The sequence below is a fragment of the Hylobates moloch genome, unplaced genomic scaffold (genome assembly GCF_009828535.3).
Source record: "Hylobates moloch isolate HMO894 unplaced genomic scaffold, HMol_V3 SCAFFOLD_19, whole genome shotgun sequence".
Classification (NCBI taxonomy): domain Eukaryota; kingdom Metazoa; phylum Chordata; class Mammalia; order Primates; family Hylobatidae; genus Hylobates; species Hylobates moloch.
In genome coordinates, this window is record NW_026652294.1 from 12,941,851 (window position 1) to 12,959,621 (window position 17,771).

General features: G+C 43.2%; 1 long non-coding RNA gene across 5 annotated transcripts in view; it reads left to right on the top strand.

Moving 5' to 3' along the window:
• Positions 1–17,771, top strand: part of LOC131381909 (uncharacterized) — a 49,227-nt gene that overhangs the window by 8,601 nt on the left and 22,855 nt on the right. For all 5 annotated transcript variants that reach the window (XR_009210951.1, XR_009210952.1, XR_009210953.1 and 2 more), the window contains one exon: positions 1,849–1,938. This is a non-coding gene — a long non-coding RNA (uncharacterized LOC131381909). The remainder of the gene's footprint in view (positions 1–1,848; positions 1,939–17,771) is intronic.

The window sequence follows — 17,771 nt, forward strand, 5'->3', positions numbered from 1 at the left end:
AAGAGTCAGACTTCTGTTTTAACAAAGATCACTGTGGCTGCAGGGAAGCCATGATGGAAGGCTGGAAACCAAGGAGGCTATTGGAGAGATTTCAGTGAGATAGAATAGTGACCTGGACCCAGAATTGAGTCAAGCCACCTGGGTTTGAATCCTGCTCTGCCACTTAGTAGTTATGTGACCTTATGCAAGTTATTTAACCACTCTTTGCCTCTGTTACCTAATCTGAAAATTGGAGATGATAAATTTACCTTATAGACTTATTGTGAGGATTAAATCACTTAGAACACACCTGCCTAGCACATAGTTAAGTGCTTTAAAAATGTAGGCAGTGAAGGCCGGGTGTGGTGGCTCATGTCTGTAATCCCAGCACTTTGGGAGGCCGAGGCGGGCGGATCAGGAAGTCAGGAGTTTGAGACCAGCCTGGCCAATATGGTGAAACCCTGTCTCTACTAAAAATACAAAAATTAGCCGGGCCTGGTGGCACGCGCCTGTAGTCCCAGCTACTCGGGAGGCTGAGACAGATGAATCACTTGAACCAGGGAGGCGGAGGTTGCCGTGAGCTGAGATCACGCCACTGCACTTCAGCCTGGGCGCAGAACGAGACTCCGTCTCAAAAAAAAAAAAAAAAGAAAAATGTAGGCAGTGAAGAAGCAAACTAAGAAGCAGGATTCCATGACTGAAGGAAGGTTAGGAGCAAATAAGAAGAATAAGGAATTTGGTTTCTGGTTTAGGAGCTTAGGGGATGGTGGTGACATTCATTGAGATAAGAAACCTGAGGAAAAGCAGGTTTGGGGAAGGCTGAGAAGACACCAACAGAGGTGACTGGATTGCAACCAGAAGAGTATAATGTCCGACAAGCTAAGGAGAGTGTTTCAGGGAGGAGGGAACGGTCAGCATTGTTAAATGTTACCAGGGATGATTAAGTGAAATAAAAGCTAAAAAGAATTAATTGGTTTTAGCAACAAGAAGGCCATTGGCGACCTTGTCAGGAGGAATTTTGATGGTAATGAAGGAGGGCTAAAAATGTATGGATTATGGAAGGAATACGAGATGAAGAAGGGAGACTATGAGAACAGACAATGCCTCCAAGTTTAGCTGGGTAGAAGGATTATGGACAGGGCTGACATTGGACCCAGTACACTGATTTGGCCTATTGCCTGTGGCATTATGAGTGGTTGGACATTCATTCTAATTGGTCAGTAACCATACCAGGGAGGTGAGGAAGGGGAGCTGATTTGGGAACACACATTGGATTTGCTCTTGGTGGTTTTGAATTTGACGTAAGGACAAGCAAGTTATGTATACAGAAATGTCCAGCAAGCAATTTGATAGGGGACTAGTGGTGGGATGACTAGACAGAAAATTAGAGTAAAAACTCAAGTGAGTGAGGATAGGCTAGAAGGTACTAAAACAAAGGCAGGCTGGCAGGAAGGCACAAAGAAGCTTTAGGTCTAGCCATAAAATTCATGAACATTTTGAGATTGTGTGAACTCGGGGTGAGAAATTAGTTGCAAAGTTGAAGTAAGAAACCAGACCTCAAATCCAGATTTCATAGCTTATAAAGAATATTTGCAGTAAACAGAGGAGTTCAAGGATGGAGTCCAGTAGCTCTAAGCTGTTATGGAGAGGAAATAGGAAAGGAAAGTCCCAGGTTTGGAGCTGGAGCAATGAACTTTGTAATGGCATGATAGGCTATGTGGGTTAACTTTAGGAATGCAGCACTTTAGCCCCAGTTGTTGGTTGCTGTGTCTTCAGCATGTAAAAACACTCATTTGTGTATTTCAAGTGCACCAAACCCTGATTGCAATGTTTGGCATTAATTACTTCACTTTTGTTTTCTTTGTTTAGAGACGGTCTTGCTGTGTTGTCCAAGCTGACTTGAACTCCTGTGCTCAAGCAGTCTTCCCACCTCAGCCTCCTGAATAGCTGGGACTATAGGTATGCACCACTGTGCCTAGCGTATTACTTTAAATGTATCATATATGGTTGTAGTTTGTATTTGTATGTATGTAAACAATACATAAATTAGATGTTAATCTATTAACGATTCAAAAACCGCAATTACTTTTGCACCAACCTAAATATATCCTGGGTGGGGTAACAACAAAGTAGATGGGAAAATATCTTTGTTCCCTCTTTATAATCCAGGTATTTCGTTCTCTTATTAGTGGTTATTCTTTCAGTCAGCAAATAGCTGTTGAGTACCTTCTGTGTCAGGGACTGCTTTTCCTTTTATTATCTCTCTTTTCTCTTGGCCATCTTTCCTATTCTGCTCTGTGGAGTCTTCTCCTTGAAACTTTCTTCACCCATGTTTTTTTCTCACAGTTGGCTCCATCTCATCTCTTCTTAAGAGGTGTCCTTTAGATAATTCATCTATTAGGAAACACAGTGAATGTTATACATTCTTCATATATATGCCTCATACAGATTGAGAGTTTCTGCTATTATTCCATTACAGTCAGTGAAATGGAGAGAGAAAGGAAAAAGAATCTCAGACAAGATCATAGAGTGATTGTGGCTGGAAGGAAGTCCAAGGACAACAGAAATCAACATTTTATTACAATGAGGCCCAATTATATGATCTGATTGCTGCCCTTCTCACCCTCTGTGAAGCCCAGTTAAGAGAAATGAGCAGTGTTGTGGGAGGTGTCATAAGTGGACTCAAATTGGCCCCAGAATGGCAAACTCTGAGTTCAATAATAGATTAAGTACCAGCTTCAAACACTCAGTGTGTTCTTTGAGTTCCAAAAGATATTTCTACCTGGAGCTTTCTTCTACATTTACCTTAATGGCTCAGTTGGAAGTCAGCCATCACTGCTGAGTGTTCTTAGTTCTATGCAGCATTGGCAGGAGCTTCCCTATTATCCTGATGTTAGAAATAGAAAGTCTGCCCAGTTGTAGCCAGGCTGTTGCCCCTAAAGCAATAGTGGAGCATTTCCACTTTCTAGGATCTTGTCCTTTCCAACACTGAGTGGACTAACCTCTTGTCACTTTCACCAGTCATTAGATTTATGAGAAAATCTCCCCATTCCTAGAGTGGCTCTGCTATCAGGCAGCAATCTGCTTTTTGCTCTGAATTTCTGATCTCTTGGATACAGTAGGAGAATCTGCTCTGATGAACATTAAATTAATGTATGTAAAGCATTCAGAAGAATGCCTCACACATATTAACAGTTTCTGCTATTATCATTAATACTATTGTTGTTATTGCCACCATCTAGGATCAGAAGCTAGAGCTTAGCTGAACATCTAATTCTTGCTCTTGTTATTCTGGGTGGTTTAGCAAATCCAATTTATCTGGAAATGGGGCTGAAAATATTTGGTTTCCGCTCAATTTTGTGGCCATTGCCACCTCAAAGAGTCTTCAAAAGGTCAAAATGTTATCATTTTAGTGTTTTTACTTCTTAGGGCTTCAACATCCCCTCTCTGGATTCTTAAGAGACTCTGATCCTGAATCAGTAAAATGGATAATCCAGCAATCTCTGCATGAAAGATGTACCTTTTATCCAGTCATCCAGTGTTCAACAAACACCAGCTCAATGTGGGACAGTAATAAATGTCATAGCTAACATTTATTGAGCACCTAGTATGTGCCAGATACTGTTCTAAGTGCTTTATATATACTATCTCATTTATTCTTCATAAAAACCCTATATATAGGCACTGTTATTATCTTCCTTTTACAAATGAAGAATCATAAAGAGGTTAAGTAATTTGCGTAAAGCCACAAAGATAAGTGAAAGGGATATGTACCCAGGCAGTCATATCTCATAGCTTATGCTAGTCACCACCTCACTGTACTGACAGGGAGAACCCTGGATTTAAGAGGCAGAAGTCCAGCTGGGCGCGGTGGCTCACGCCTGTAATCCCAGCACTTTGGGAGGCTGAGGCGAGCAGATCATGAGGTCAGGAGATTGAGACCATCCTGGCTAACACGGTGAAACCCCATCTCTACTAAAAATAGAAAAAATTAGCCGGGCGTGGTGGCAGGCGCCTGTAGTCCCAGCTACTCGGGAGGCTGAGGCAGGAGAATGGCGTGAACCTGGGAGGCGGAACTTGCAGTGAGCCGAGATCACGCCACTGCACTCCAGCCTGTCTCAAAAAAAAAAAAAAAAAAAAGAGGCAGAAGTCCAATCTGGTCTCAACTCCTCCATTCCATCATTTAACAAGCTGAATGACCTTAGGAAAGTTACTATACCTTTCTTGAAACTCAAGTTTCTTTATCTGTAAAATGGATAAGGTAACACGTACTTCACAGGATGGTTGTGAAGATTGTTATGTGCCCTGAACTTCTTAGGCATTCAGTAAATGTTAGCTTCTTCTCTCACTACCCTATTCTAAGCACTACACTGGTGCTGAAGATTGACTAAGAAAGTTGTACCTCCGGCCAGGCGCAGTGGCTCATGCCTGTAATCCCAACACTTTGGGAGGCTGAGGTGGGCGGATCACGAGGTCAAGAGATCGAGACCATCCCAGTCAACATGGTGAAATCCCGTCTCTACTAAAAATACAAAAATTAGCTGGGCATGGTGGTGTGCACCTGTAATCCCAGCTACTGGGGAGGCTGAGGTAGGAGAATCACTTGAACCCGGGACGCAGAGGTTGCAGTGAGCCGAGATCACGCCATTGCACCCCAGCCTGGCGACAGAGCGAGGCTCTATCTCAAAAAAAAAACCAAAAAAAAGTTGTACCTCCTTGTGGTCCCAGTCTGGGATGAAGAGGGAAGAAGAGGACAAACATGGGACCAGGTCATTATGGTATAGTATAAGAAATACCACTGTAGAGGAATATACAGAGAGAAGAATACAGAAAGTTACATTTTCTGAGATGGGGCAAGGAGGAGTTGAAGTTTCAGGGTACCAGTGACATTTGTGTTGGGCATTGAAAAACAGGCTTAGATGGGATGGACAGAAGGCACAAAAGTTTCTGAGCAGAAGGAACAGCATGTGTGCAGGCGCTAAAGTATAGCAGAGCTCGGAGTATGTGTTCTAGTAATGGCTAGAGGTTTGGTACGCAGTTGGGTATTGGAGGTGAGATGGTAACTGAGTAGTAACAAATGAGTTTGCAAGGAGAGGCATTCAAGGCTTCAGATGTCAGTTATGTCCCAGCACCACGAATACAGTAAGACATAGACATCTTTTAAAACAAAATTTACCGAAAGTAAATAAATTTAGCAACAAAAACTTTATAAATGCTCTTTTCTATTGAGATATAATTCACATACCATGAAATTCATCATTTAACAACATACAGTTCAGCAGTTGTTAGTACCTGTGCGTCACTTAACAACAAGGATAGGTTCTGAGAAATGCGTCATGCAAACATCATAGAGTATAATTATACAAACCTAGACGGGACAGCCTGCTACATATCTAGGCTATATGGTGTAACCTATCGCTCTCAGGCTACAAACCAGTACAGCTTCTAACTGTACTGAATACTATAGGCAACTTTAACGCAATGGTAAGTATTAGTGTATCTAAACATAGAAAAGGTACAGTAAAAATATGGTATTATAATCTTATAGCAGGGGTCCCCAACCCCCAGGGCCATGGCCTGTTAGGAACCTAGTAGCACAGCAGGAGGTGAGCAGCAGGTGAACAAACATTACCATCTGAGCTCTGCCTCTTGTCAGATCAGTGGTAGCATTAGATTCTAATAGGAGTGTGAACCCTATTGTGAACTGCACACGCTAGGGATCTAGGTTGTACACTCCTTCCGAGAATCTAACTAATGCCTGATGATCTGAGGTGGAACAGTTTCATCCTGAAACCATCCCCCCTTCCCCCCCAGTCCATGGAAAAATTGTCTTCCATGAAGCCAGTCCCTGGTGCCAAAAAGGTTGGGGACCACTGTGCTATAGGACCACTGTCATATATGCAGTCTGTTGTTGACTGAAACATCATTATGTGGCTCATGTCTGTATATTCACAAGGTTGTGTAACCATCACCGCTATCTAATTCCAGAACATTTCATCACCCCAAAAAGAAACCCTGGTACCTGTCTACAGCCATACATGTCCAATCTTATCTGATCTCAGAAGCTAAGCAGGGTTGAGTCTGGTTAGTACTTGGATGGGAGAAACCTAGTACCTGTTGGCAGCCACTCTTCATTTTCCTTTCTCCTCACCCTCTGGCAACTTCTGATCTCCTTCTTTTTTAAATTATTATTATTATTATTTTGAGACGGAGTCTCGCTCTCTCGCCCAGGCTGGAGTGCAGTGGTGCAATCTCGGCTCACTACAAGTTCTGCCTCCCGGGTTCACGCCATTCTCCTGCCTCAGCCTCCCAAGTAGCTGGGACTACAGGCGCCCGCCAGCGCGCCAGGCTAATTTTTTGTATTTTTAGTAGAGACAGGGTTTCACCACGGTCTCGATCTCCTGACCTCGTGATCCGCCCGCCTTGGCCTCCCAAAGTGCTGAGATTACAGGCGTGAGCCACTGCGCCTGGACTCTTTTTTAAAATTTTTATTTATTATTTTATTTTTTATTGTCCCAAGTGTTCCAAGTAAATACTGATCTCTTTCTATTTCTATGGATATGCCTATTCCAGACATTTTATGTAAATGGAATCATACTATATGCATCCTTTTGTGTCTGGCTTCTTCTACTAAGCGTGCTGTTTTCAAGGTTCATCTAAGTTGTAGCATGTATCAGCATTTCTTTTTATGGCTGAATAATATTCCTGTGTATGGATGTGCCATATTTTGTTTATCCAGTCATCAGTTGGTGGACATTTGAGTTGTTTCCACCTTTTGGCTATTATGAATAATGCTACTGTGAATATTCCTGTACAGGTTTTTGTTTGATACCTATTTTCATTTCTTTTGAGTATATACCTAGGAGTGGCATTGCTGGTTATTCTATGTTTAACTTTTCAAGGAACCAGCAAACTACTTTCTTTTCTTTTTCTTTTTTTTTTTTTTTTTTTTTGAGATGGAGTCTCGTTCTGTCACCCAGGCTGGAGTGCAGTGATGTAATCTTGGTTCACTGCAATCTCTGCCTCCTGGGTTCAAATGACTCTCCGGCCTCAGCCTCCTGAGCAGCTGCGATTACAGGTGTGAGCCACCACACCCGGCTAATTTTTATATTTTTAGTAGAGACAGGTTTCGCCATGTTGGCCAGGCTGGTCTTCATCTCCCAACCTCAGGTGATCCACCCCCGTCAGCTCCCCAAAGTTCTGGGATTGCAGGCATGAGCCACCGTGCCCGGCTGATCAAACTATTTTCCATATCAGTTTTTCCACATCAAAGTTTAGACAAGATTGGACATGTTCAGGGTGGTATGGCTGTAGTCAGGTACTGGTGGCTGTACCAGTTTACATCCCACCAGCAATGTATGAGGATTCTAATTTTTCCACATCCTTGCCAACAAGGATGTTGTTGATTATTTTTCCTTTTTTATTATTACCATATTTGTTGAGTGTGAAGTAGGATCTCATTGTGGTTTTGATTTGCATTTTCCTAATGACTAATGTGCTTGTGGGCTGTTTGTTTATATTCTTTGAAGAAATGTTTATTGAAGTCCTTTCCCCCATTTTAAAAATCGGGTTGTCTTTTTGTTGTTGAGTTGTAAGAGTTGTTTTTCTTTTTTTGTTGTTATTGTTTTTTTTTTTTTTTTTTTGACAAGGTTTCACTCTGTTGCCCAGGCTGGAGTGCAGTGGCATAAACTCGGCTCACTGCAATCTCCACCTCCCAAGCTGAAGTGATTCTCCTGTCTCAGCCTCCCAAGTGGCTGGGACTACAGGTGCATGCTTATAAGTGCCTGGCTTATTTTTTGTATTTTTAGTAGAGACGGGATTTCACCATGCTGCCCAGGCTGGTCTGGAACTCCTGAGCTCAGGTAATCCACCTCCCAAAGTGCTGGGATTACAGGCATAAGCCACTGCACCCAGCCAAGAGTTTTTTATATACTCTGGATACTAGACCCTTATCAGATATATGACTTGGAAATATTTTCTCCCAATCTGTGGGTTGTCTTCTCACTTTCTTGATAGTCCTTTGATGCACAAAGTTTTAAATTTTGATCAACTCAATTGTATCTGTTTTTTCCTTTAGTATTTTATGCTTCTGATATCCTATTTTGCATGTGGATATCCAGCACTATTTGTTGATAGATTAGCCTTTCTCCATTGAGTAGTCTTTTTTTTTTTTTTGAGACAGAGTCTCGCTCTATCGCCCAGGCTGGAGTGCAGTGGCGTGATCTCTGCTCACTGCAAACTCTGCCTCCCAGGTTCACGCTATTCTCCTGGCTCAGCCTCCCCAGTAGCTGGGACTACAGGTGCCCGCCACCACACCCGGCTAATTTTTTGTGTTTTTAGTAGAGATGGGGTTTCACCATTTTAGCCAGGATGGTCTCAATCTCCTGACCTCATGATCCGCCCGCCTCGGCCTCCCAAAGTGCTGGGATTACAGGCAAGAGCCACCGCGCCCGGCCAAATAGTCTTAATACTCTTGCGGAAAGTCAGTTGACCACAGATGTGTAAGTTTATTTCTGGACTCTCAATTCTGTTCCGTACATATATATGTCTATTCTCTACCAGTATCATATATTGTTTTGATTATTTAGCTTTTTGAATGCTCTACTTTTAGTACTCCAAATGTGCTTCTGACTTTTAGTACATTTTAGAATATCATGATCATTATTTCATATTCTCCTTTTTTTGATGCAAGTACTTCTGTGTGGATTATTTGCATAATTAGCACACTTGTCATTTAAGGTAATTAAGAAGTGTTTGTTTTATTGCCTTACTGTGCTGTGGTTAGATTTTCCAGGCTCTTATTTTCTGAGTTGTTTTTTAGTTTTAGAAAGCCTTGTTTGCACTATTTCTTCTGGACCCAGACTCATTCACTACTGAGGCCCACTCCCTTGATGTCAAAGAATACTGGCTGCTGTTTTTAGTTCATCCTCACAGAAACTCGGGCTACACCCATCTGCTTCAGCTCATTGCTGATACTTCCTGCCAGTTGTGGACTGAACTTCTGATGCAGAAAGCCTGCTAAGAAAACCTCTTCCTTGAACTAGAGCTTTCCAGAGGTCAAGAGTAGCACTGGCCTTATGATCTATGATATGCTTTGTTGTAAATTACAATCCCTGAGATGTCATACTGATGAGGAGACACATGGGAAAGAACCTGTCTTTTAAACCTCTTTCATGGTGCCAGAACAAGCATTTATAAGCACTGTTTCCATATGTACCGTACCCTCGTCTTTATTGTTTTTGTTTTTGTTTTTTGAGACGGAGTCTTTCTCTGTCGCCCATGCTGGAGTGCAGTGGCGCGATCTTGGCTCACTGCAAGCTCCGCCTCCCGGGTTCACGTCATTCTCTTGCCTCAGCCTCCCGAGTAGCTGGGACTACAGGCGCCCGCCAACACGCCCGGCTAATTTTTTGTATTTTTAGTAGAGACAGGGTTTCACCGTGTTAGCCAGGATGGTCTCGATCTCCTGACCTCGTGATCCGCCCGCCTTGGCCTCCCAAAGTGCTGGGATTACAGGCTTGAGCCACCGCGCCCGGCCCCGTACCCTCGTCTTTAGAAAGGAAGAGCCATCAGAAATTATGGGCCTTGTTCAGGGTATCCAGTGATGTCAGAGTGCTGCTAGGAACAGAATTCATCCCCTACTCCCATGGATTCCTTTGTTGTTATCATTACCAAACGCTCCTTCCCTATTGGTCAACAGAAAATATATCTCAGTATTTTCTCCAAAGGAGGTTTTGAGTTTCTTATTCCCTTTTGGGGAAACAAGATGATTTTCCTCTTCCCCAGTTGGATTCTGTACCCATTTCATTAAAGTCCTTGGTAGATTTAATTTTTTTTTGAGATGGAGTCTTGCTCTGTCACTAAGGCTGGAGTGCAGTGGCTCGATCTCAGCTCAGTGCAACCTCCACCTCCTGGGTTCAAAAGATTCTTGTACCTCAGCCTCCCAAATAGCTGGGATTATAGGCATGCACTACACACCTGGCTAATTTTTGTATTTTTGGTAGAGACGAGGTTTTGCCATGTTGGCCAGGCTGTTCTTGAACTCCTGACCTCAGGTGATCCACCCACCTCGGCCTACCTAAGTGCCGGGATTACAGGTGTGAGCCAGTGCACCGGGCCTGATTTAATGTTTTATAACAAAACTCTCTAGTCTTTGTGCCTACTGAAAATTGTTATGAACTAAATGAATTTAAATTTGCACAAGGTAGAATTTTGTTTCAGTGATGAAAGTAGATGGTTTCAGGTTGATTTTATTAACCCACTTTTTTCTGGTTTTTTTTTTTGGAGACAGAGTCTCACTCCTCTGTCACCTAGGCTGGAGTGCAGTGGCACACTCACGGCTCACTGCCGCCTCAACCTCCTGTGCTCAAGCGATCCTCCCACCTCACCCTCCTGAGTAGCTTGGACTACAGGTGAGTGCCACCATGCCCAGGTAATTTTTTTGTATTTTTTGTAGAGACAGAGTTTTGCCATGTTGTCCAGACTGGTCTCAAACTCCAGGTTCAAGCAATCCACTGGCCTTGGCCTCCCAAAGTGCTGGGATTAAAGGTGTGAGTTACCACACCTGGCCATTAACCCACATTTAAGATCCCAATTTCCAGCTCTCCATTCCCCATTCCCCCAGCCCCTGGAAACCACCATTCTACTCTCTGACTGTATAGTATAAATTTGACTACTCGAGGTATGGCATATAAGTGGGATCATACAGTATTTGTTTTTTGTGACTGGCTAATTTTACTTAGCATAATGTCCTCAGGGTTTATGTTGTAGCACATGTCAGAATATCCTTCCTTTTTATTTATATTTTTTTTATTCGAGACATGGTGTCGCTCTGTCACCCAGGCTGGAGTGCAGTGGCACAATCTTAGCTCATTGCAACCTCTGCCTCAGCTATCCTTCCGCCTCAGCCTCCCAAGGAGCTAGGACCACAGGTGTGCACCACCATGTCTGGCTTTTTTTTTTTTTTTTTTGAGATGGAGTCTCGCTCTGTCACCGAGGCTGGAGTGCAATGGCGCGATTTTGGCTCACTGCAACCTCTGCCTCCCGGGTTCAAGCAATTCTTCTGCCTCAGCCTCCCAAGTAGCTGGGATTACAGGGGTGTGCCACCACACCCGGCTAATTTTTTATATTTTTGGTAGAGACGGGGTTTCATCATGTTGGCCAGGCTGGTCTCAAACTCCTCACCTAGTGATCTGCCTGCCTCAGCCCCCAAAAGTGCTGGGATTACAGGCGTGAGCCACTGTGCCCAGCCCACGTCCGGCTATTTTTTTGTATTTTTAGTAGAGATGGGGTCTCGCCATGTTGCCCAGGCTGGTCCCAAACTCCTGAGCTCAAGCAGTCTGGTCACCTCTGCATCCCAAAGTGCTGGGATCATAGGCTTGAGCCACTGCACTCAGCCTTTCTGTCCTTTTTTTTTTTTTTTTTTTTTTGAGACGGAGTCTCACTCTGTCGCCCAGGATGGAGTGCAGTGGCACGATCTCGGCTCACTGCAAGCTCCGCCTCCCAGGGGGGTTCAAGCGATTCTCATGCCTCAGCCTCCCGAGTGGCAGGGACTACAGGTGCCCGCCACCACACCTGGCTAATTTTTTTTGTATTTTTAGTAGGGACGGGGTTTCACCGTGTTAGCTAGGATAATCTCCATCTCCTGACCTCATGATCCGCCCGCCTCGGCCTCTCAAACTGCTGGGATTACAGACATGAGCCACTGTGCCTGGCCCTTTCCTTCCTTTTAAAGCTAATAATATTTCATTGTATACCACCTTTTGTTTATCCATTCACCCACTGATGGACACTTGGGTTGTTTCTACCTTTTGGCTATTGTGAATTATGTTGCTGTGAATATGGGTAGACAAATACCTCTTTGAGACCCTGTTTTCAATTCCTTTGGGTATATAGCAGAAGTAGAATGGCTGGATCATATGGTAATTTGAATTTTAATTTTTTTTAGAAACCACCATACCATTTTCCAGTGGTGGTACTATTTTACATTGCTACCAACAGTGCATAAAGTTTCCAGTTTCTCCACATCCTCACCAACTCTTATGTTTTGATAATAGCCATCCTAATGGGTGTGTAGAAGTGCAATGAATATATATTTTAAAGAACCTTGAGTCATAACCCAACTCATATCATATTTTGTGTACAGATCTTTTAAATAATTATAACATACTTGATGTGCATTCAGTAAAGTTTTATTGAATCCTGGCTACATTCCAGGATTCAAATATGAAATAGGCACAGTCCCTGCCCTCATAAATAACATAGATAAGGAGCCCCTATGAAATAACTTATAGCCATTGTAGCCCTGTCTAAAGGATCAGGACCATAAGCTCTAGCAACATATCTGAGAGAAGGGGATGGGAGAGAAAACGTCCACAGCTTTGGTGTGTTCTGAACTCTTTAGGAATTTTGCATGGGCAAATCTGCTCAGTTTTCTCCCATAACAAATAGGGTGTTCTGTATGAAACTTGGCTACAGTGGTTATTGACTAAGTTGTTGAGAAAGAGATATATATTAGCTTTCCCTATGTAAATTTAAAAACATGCACAAAAGTAAAGAAAGTAATATAATGAATCACCAAATACCTGTCACCCAGTTTGTGGAATCATCAACACATACCCAGTCTTCTTTCACACCTACCCCCACTCATTCCCTCTTACCACTAGATTATTTTGAAACAAAGTCAGTATATTATTCAAGTTTTCATTTTCTACTTGTTCTTGATGCTGTTTCCCTTAGATACTGGGGTGTGTGCTCTAATTTTGACTTCTTTTAGCAGTCTTATTGTATACAGTATTCTTTCTCTGAGAGAGAGTTTTGTTTTGTTTTGTATTGATAGAATCACAGTGTTTTCCAGCCTCAAACTCTCTTTTGTCTCTCCCATTTCAGAGTCCCATGAACCTGCCACACATTTTCACTTTACCCAAGTCAAAGTGACTGGGACCTCCACTCACCAGCTCTCTTAGTTCATCTCTATAATGTATGAAGTTAGGGACTTTAGTAGTCTTCTTAATTATTCTACATACAGTGTCTAGCCTGGTACATAGTAGGTACTTAATAAATAGTTGTTGATGCCAAGGCAGATGGATCACGAAGTCAGGAGTTCAAGACTAGCCTGGCCAAGATGGTGAAACCCCATCTCTACTAAAAATACAAAAATTAGGCCGGGCGAGGTGGCTCACACCTGTAATCCCAGCACTTTGGGAGGCCGAGGTGGGTGGATCACGAGGTCAGGAGATCGAGACCATCCCGGCTCACATGGTGAAACCCCGTCTCTACTAAAAAATACAAAAAATTAGCTGGGCGTGGTGGCGGGTGCCTGTGGTCCCAGCTGCTTGGGCTGAGGCAGGAGAATGGCGTGAACCCGGGGGGCAGAGCTTGCAGTGAGCCGAGATTGCGCCACTGCACTCCAGCCTGGACGACAGAGCGAGACTCTATCTCAAAAAAAAAAAAAAAAATTAGCCAGGCGTGGTGGTAGGCCCCTGTAATCCCAGCTACTTGGGAGGCTGAGGCAGAGAATTGCTTGAACTTGGGAGGCGGAGGTTTCAGTGAGCCGAGATCGCACTATTGCACTCCAGCCTGGGTGAGAGAGTGAGACTCTGTCTGAAAAAAAAAAAAAAGTTGTTGATGACTGAATGGATGAACTCCATTTGGCTTTCCACTCATCTGAACCTCAGAATCAGCAGTTGTTTTGAAACAATACACTTGGTTCTCTCTAGATAGGTAGGTAGGTAGGTAGGTAGGTAGATAGATACAGATACAGATGCAGATATAGATATTTTTTTGAGACACGGTCTTGCTCTGTCACCCAGGCTGGAGTGCAGTGGTGTGACTTCGGCTCACTGCAACCTCCACCTCCAGGGTTCAAGCGGTTTTTGTGCCTCGGCCTCTGGAGTAGCTGGGTCTACAGGCGCATACCACCATGCTCGGCTAATTTTTGTATTTTTTGTAGAGACAGGGTTTCGCTGTGTTGCCCAGGCTGGTCTCAAACTCCTGGCCTCAAGTGATCTGCCCAACTTGGCCTCCCAAAGTGCTGAGATTACAAGTGTAAGCCACCACACCCAGCCAGTTCTCTATAACTTAAATGAGGAGAAAATTACCTCGGCCTTGAGAAACAGCTTTTATCCTGGACCTCTTTTGTCTAGCTGAAAAATCTAAATTTTTCTAGCTCCCCCTGCTGGTTGCTCCTGGGCAGTTGCGTACAAGTGCCCTGATAGGATTGGAACCAGAGCCAAGTTTGGGAAGGGAAAACAAAGCATTGTTGGTAGAGTGCCCTGACCAGTCCAGGCAGGTTTGAGGAGGAAGAAAGCAGCTTGTTGAAAACAGTTCTGGGAAGTGCAGCTTTCTGTGTAAAGGGCAAGGAAGGTGGCCCACTGCCAGCCAAAATCAGGAGAGCAGGGATCGGGGCTACAGCTTCCTGGTCTGCAGCACTGTAGACCATGAGAATCGTGACCACACGAGCCCATAAGTGAGCTGGTCATTATGTGAGGATCAGACCTTATCTTGAGAATGGAGATGGGCTCCTTTTCTAAGACAAAGCAGCCTGGGGTCAGACATAGTCACCATGCAGGCATAGTACCTAAAGTGTTTGTTTTATTTTGGTAAGGATGGTGGTGAATGTAAATGGGAGCATCCCCAGAGTTCACAGTCCTAAGTTGGCTACATGACCCTACTATCTCCCAGTTCTTAAGACCATTAACAACTCTGTGGGCCAGGCGTGGTGGCTCACGCCCACCACTTTGGGAGGCCGAGGCGGGCGGATCAGGAGGTCAGGAGATCGAGACCATCCTGGCTAACACAGTGAAACCCCGTCTCTACTAAAAATACAAAAAATTAGCCAGGTGAGGTGGCGGGCGCCTGTAGTCCCAGCTACTCGGGAGGTTGAGGCAGGAGAATGGTGTGAACCTGGGAGGCGGAGCTTGCAGTGAGCCGAGATCGCGCCACTACACTCCAGCCTGGGAGACAGCGAGACTCTGTCTCAAAAAAAAAAAAAAAAAAAAACAACTCTGTGGAGCTCTGGGTGGAGCTTCTGCCAGGGCCTTCTTCCTCCACCCTCTGTAAAAACAATAAATTCCCCACACCTCTCATACCAGTCAGAATGGCTATTATTAAGAAGTCAAAAAGTAACAGATGCTGGTGAGGTTGTAGAGAAAAAACAGTTTTACACTGTTGGTGGGAGTGTAAATTAGTTCAACCATTGTGGAAGACAGTGTGGCGATTCCTCAAAGACCTAGAAGCAGAAATACCATTTGCCCCAGCAATGCCATTACTGAGTATATACCCAACAGAATGGAAATCATTCTGTTATAAAGATACATGCATGCATGTATCTTTCATTTCATTGCAGCACTATTCACAGTAGCAAAGACATGGAACCAATCTAAATTCCCATCAATGATAGACTTGATAAAGAAATTGTGGTACATATACACCATGGAATACTATGCAGTCATAAAAAGGAATGAGATCATGTCCTTTGCAGGGACATTGATGGAGCTGGAAGCCATTATCCTCAGCAAATTAATGCAAGAACAGAAAAACAAACACTGCATGTTCTCACTTATAAGTGGCAACTGAATGATGAGAACACATGGACACACGGCGGGGAACAACACACACTGGGGCCTGTTGGACGGTGTGGCAGGGGAGGAAGGAGAGCATCAGGAAGAACAGCTAATGGATGCTGGGCTTAATACCTACGTGATGGGATAATCTGTGCAGCAAACCACCATGGCACATGTTTTTCTATGTAATCCTGCATATGTACCCCTGAACTTAAAAGTTGGAAAAAAGAAAAAAGAAATTCCTTACACCTACCTACCCTCTAGATCACATTTCTCAGTTGTTTATATTTACTTGTCTTTTCCACAAAACTTCCCAGAAAGGGGACTGTGGCCAAATGAATCTCTCCAGACTCCAGCCAGCTGAGGGCATCAGGAAGAGGGTTAATGATGTCAAGACACTAAGGGCAGATCCCCTCCTCTTCTCTCCAATCCCAAGCCCCAAGCACCAGCATAATTCCACTTAAAGTTGAACATGGAAAATGGGCATTTGTTTTACTTCAGGACAAAGGGGTGAGCAAGTGACTTTCCCCAATACACAAGGAAGAGAAATTAATCCAGAAGAACCCCAGGGCATGAATATTACCATTAGACTTAGGTAAGTATAGCTGTGAAATGGTCATGATAAAGAAATGTTTGGGGTAGGCACAGAGGCTCATACCTGTAATCCCAGCATTATGGGAGGTCAAGGCAGGAGGATTGCTTGAGCCCAGGAGCTCAAGACCAGCCTAGGCAACATAGTGAGACCTCATCTATACAAAAGTTTTTTTTTTAATTAGTCAAGTATGGTGGCACATGCCTATAGTCCCAGCAACTTGGGAGGCTGAGGTGGGAAGATCACTTGAGCCTGGGAGGTGGAGATGGCAGTGAGCCATGATCACACCACTACACTCCAGCCTGGGCAACAGGGCAAGACCCTGTCTCAAAAAAAAAAAAAAAAGTCCAATGCCCACTCATGATAAAACTCTCAGTAAACTTCGTCAGCTTGATAAAGAATACCTACAAAACCTACAGCTAACATACTTAATAGTGAGAAACCAGAAGCTTTCTCACTAAGATCAGGAACAAGGCAACGGTGTGCCGTCTCATCACTTCTTTTTAACATCGTACTGGAAGTCCTAGCTAATGTAATAAGACAAGAAAAGGAAATAGAACGTATACAGATTGGGGAGGAGGAAATCAAGCTGTCTTTTTCACAGACAACGTGACCATCTCTGTAGAAAATCTGAAAGATGAATGATGAAGCCTTGGGAGATGTTGGGACAGGAAAGGAAAAAGGAAAGGGAAGTGGGGAGGGGAAGGGGAAGGAAGGGAAAGGAAAGATCTGAAAGAATTGATAGAAAAACTCCTGGAACTAATAAGTGATTACATCAACATTGCAGGTTATAAGGTCAATATACAAAACTCAGTTGTTTTCCTATATACCAGCAATGAATTAGTGGAATTTGAAATAACACATTTATATTACCACCCCCCAAAATTTGTATAAACCTAACAAAATACGTACAAGATCTGTATGAAAAAAAACTACAAAACTCTGATGAACAAAATCAAAAAAGTACTAAATGGACATATATTTCATGGTACATGGATAGGAAGACTCAATATTGTCAAGATGTCCGTTCTTCCCAACTTGATCTATAGATCAAAGCAATCCCAATCAAAATCCCAGAAGTTATTTTGTGGATATCAGCAAATTGATTCTAAAGTTTATACAGAGAGGCAGAAGTCCCAGAATAGCTAACATAATATTGAAGGAGAAGAATAAAGTTAGAAGACTGACACTACCTGACTTTGGGACTTATAAAGCTACAGGAATGAAGGCAATGTGATATTTGTGAAAGGATAGACAAATAGATCAATGAAACAGAATGGAGAGGCCAGAAACAGACCCACATAAATATAGTGGAAGGAATAAATATAGTGGAAGGAAGCAAAGGCAATACAATGGAGCAAAGATAATTTTTTCAACAAATGGTGCTGGAACAACTGGACATCCACATGCAAAAAATTAATCTAGACACACACCTTACACTCCACAAAAATTAACTCAAAATGGATCATAGACCTAAATGTAAAACACAAGCTAAATATAAACTCTGAGAGGATAACAGAAGAAAACTTTGGATATGGTTATTACTTTTTTGGTACAACACTCAAAGGCATGATCCATGAAATAAATAACTGACAATCTAGACTTCATTAAAATTAAGAATTTCTCTTCTGTGAAAGACC